The sequence below is a fragment of the Spinacia oleracea genome, chromosome 3 (genome assembly GCF_020520425.1).
Source record: "Spinacia oleracea cultivar Varoflay chromosome 3, BTI_SOV_V1, whole genome shotgun sequence".
In the NCBI taxonomy this organism is placed as follows: domain Eukaryota; kingdom Viridiplantae; phylum Streptophyta; class Magnoliopsida; order Caryophyllales; family Amaranthaceae; genus Spinacia; species Spinacia oleracea.
Window position 1 is genome coordinate 104,324,767 of NC_079489.1, and position 3,540 is coordinate 104,328,306.

Here is a 3,540-nt window from a genome sequence, read left to right on the forward strand (position 1 = left end):
CCTTTACCATCCTCACCTTTCCTCTTGCAATCATAGCTCCGTGTTCCTACATGCCATGCTTGGTAGTTTTGCACGACATCCTCTATGATCTCCTCTATTTGGTCCTCCGTCTTGTTCATAATTGGACCACCCGCCCCCGCTTCAAGACTTGTTTTGCAGGTAGGGCTCAATCCCAAGTAGAAAGTTTGTAGGAGGAGCCATTTAGGAATCCCGTGATGAGGGCACTCCCCTTGATATTCCTTGAACCGATCCCAAGCCTCAAATAAAGACTCATCCCGCTTTTGCTCAAATGATTGAATATTGTGACGATACTCCGCCATCTTTCCATGAGAGTAGAACTTACTCAAGAACACACTTGTCACTTCATTCCAAGTCCGAAGTGAGTTTGGCTTTACCTCCTTGTCAAGCCAATCGCTAGCACGTCCTAAGAGAGAAAAGCAGAATAGCGCCAACCTCACATAATCCGAAGTCACTCCATTATGCTTTATGGTATCACAATAGTGCTCGAATTGCTTCAAGTGCACATGCGGTGATTCGCTACTCTTTCCGCAAAATGGATGACCTTGCACCACATTAATCAATGCGGGCTTGATCTCAAAATTGTTGTCATTGGTAGTCGGGGCTTGAATGCCACAAGTCGCCTCAAAGGCTCCCGGAATACCAAGGTTCTTAACCGGAAGAGCCCTTCCCTCCATGGTTGGACTTGTTGACTCTCGTTCCGTAGCTTCACTCAAAGTTTTGAATCTATTGTAGCTCGACGAACGGGTTCAGATACGCCTCAAGCTTCGCAAAGTCCTCTCTAACTATAGGTCGAGAGGGTAGAGAGGCCTATGACGAGTTCGACCCCTATCTTGCATACAAAACTCAAACAAACGGTGAGCAATGCGAAGGAAAACTAAACCAAAAAATGAATTGTTTTTTTGTATTTTCTATGGTTAAACTAGACTCAACAAAACTCAAAAACAACAACCGCTCCCCGGCAACGGCGCCATTTTGATAAAGGTATTTTCCGTCGTTGAAAGAACTTACCCTTATCAAACAAAATTTGTAAACTCCTAACTGTAGACACCTACTTTTGTCCCCATTCCCGAAAGGGAAGGTTCGACGATGAGAACACAAATCTCCGCTTGGCAACGCATCTCCTATAAAATAACGAATCTCAATCACCCTTTCATTTCAGCCAAAACTGCTATTTATAGAAACCTGCTAAGAATAGTAACTGCCGTAAGAAGTAGTTGTTAAAAGTGGCAAAGTCTTAAAAGATAGAAACCTGTCAGAATTAGGTGTTGCACTCCAACATAAGTCCTAAAAGAGATAGAATTGGCAAAAGGAATTCTATTCCTGCTATAATTCGGAAATAAGAGTTAAGTATTAATTAAATTCCTAACGAACCTAGAGTTCGTAACGGGCCCAGACGCATTCCGTCATAAGTTGATACGCACTAAGAAACTCAGTCCAAATCTGACAAAAAGGCTCGGCTCAGATCCTATTTTCAACGCCTGGGTCTGGACGGCGAAATCTTCGGCGTCCAGCCCTGGGCGCTGAAAAAACCTGGGGCCGTGTCGTCTCCGAATTCTTTTTGGATTCGTATTCTAAAGATCTATCTTTCCACAAAGTCTTTCCCTATAAATATAGCCTAAAAACCCACGTGAACAGAACACACAATTCCATAACCTGAGTATTGACTCTAGCCTTAAGCCTAGCCTCACGCTACGAAATTGATCCGGCGTTCTGTGGCAATCGACCCAAAAGTCGAACAGAACGCATCCTGTCCCTTGTAGCTGATGAATTAAGCCTAAATACTGGAACACTGCTTAGAAACCCGAGATTCGTTAAATAAAAAGAGAAATAGCAAAGCCAAGTGGTTAGTTTTCTGAGAACCGTTACGCACCTCTCAAGGGTGCGTTGTAATGTGTCCCTCATATGATTTAATCTCTTTCATCACCCTTTTATAAAATTGTCAAACTATTAACTTGATTGATCTATCACGCCTAATAAGATAATACCTTGGACAATTGAATTATCATGCTAGGTACCTTAAATCAATCTAAATAAGATAATCACGATCGATTTAGTATTATGTGTTGCATATTTCTAAAATCAATTCAGAATAGTTTAATAGTTTAACGCATGTCCCTTCAATTATTTATGCTGAGATAGTAAGGATAACCTGCCTCTGGAGTTATCGATGAGCACTCCTCTCGGTAGTTACAGTCCCCCGAACTCTCAATCTCTGCCCTGCGGGTGTACATTGAGCGATCCCCACACTAGGGATCACAAGGGAACCTATGGCCGTCGTGGTCGAACATAATTGCACTCCCTTTATGTCACGATAACCGGGTTTTGTCAGTTTTTCTCATTGTCGTTAAAAACTGAATGACGACCCCTATATTACTAGTCAATTGGGTGTAAACTCACAGGAAATCTAACTACACTTGATCTGACAATGTCACGCCCACGAGGGACGAGGTCATGCATTAGCCTCGTGCTTTTTCGACCCCCTCACAGTGGCGACTCCACTGGGGAACGTTGATGAAATACTCGTGCTCGTAGGTAATCAAAATAGCCGAAGGGTGAAACGATCCTACTCCGCGTTTATTTCCTTATCAAGTTGGGACGACCTGAAAATCAGCATATTAGTGTGAAAGGACAGAACCGCATAACGAATCTCGGCTCCCTTGGCATGTTTCATCTCGGGAGTTGGGACTAAGGATACCTATCGCCAACCGGGGGGTGCATATGCTTCGAATGTTGTCCACTCGGCACCTTTCGCTAGTAGTACACCCGTCCCAAACCCAATCGCTCGCCCACTAAGGTCCCTCTCATTGGTGCATGCCCCCTTGGCTTACATTGTGATTGGCCTCTTGGGACAAAATTCGTCTGTTGAATGCACTACCTCGACCGGGGCATGTGTTGGATCTACGATAGAAGCGGTACCAAGCCGGCGCAAATATTACCCATAGAAGCCTATCATAAACTACGTGACATATTATTTTTGCTTCATGTTGTAATGTTAGTAATGTGTAGCCGTGATTATATTGTGATTGTGTGTGACAAATAACGCTAGAAAACCAACGACCCTAAAAGTTGCCCAAACATTCATAAACACCAATTGGCCAAAGAGTTATACCTAAATACGTGTTCCGCAGTCCCGGGCGATCGCCACAAAAATAAGCGACGCCCAGGACAGCCTGTAACGGATCCCACGACGCTGCATAACGCGCAAAGGACGTTATTGGCTAAGCACGCAAAATTAAGTCGTATGTACGAAAAAAATATAGACGAACAGAGTACGAGTACAAGTCAGGGACGCATTTTCAGCGCCCCTGGCTGGGCGCCAAATATTTCATCGCCCCTGTTGGCCGCTGAAGTTGCTGCTTGGCCTTTTGGCCAGGCACCGCAGCCTCGGTGCCCGCGCACAAAATATACGTAGCAATAAAAAATTCGTAACAAATTTGTTACGAGGGCGTATGGAAAAGGCACTCAATTCTAAAAACGACTAATAAAATAAATAACTCCTTGCGTCGTAATTAGGCCTCC

At 44.1% G+C, this 3,540-nt stretch overlaps 1 non-coding gene across 1 annotated transcript; it reads left to right on the top strand.

The window, feature by feature from the left end:
- The first annotated feature begins 207 nt into the window (after nucleotides 1-207).
- LOC130471117 (small nucleolar RNA R71) lies at nucleotides 208-313 on the top strand. The gene has a single exon (XR_008931787.1). It is a non-coding gene; the product is annotated as a small nucleolar RNA R71 (small nucleolar RNA).
- Nucleotides 314-3,540: the final 3,227 nt, after the last annotated feature.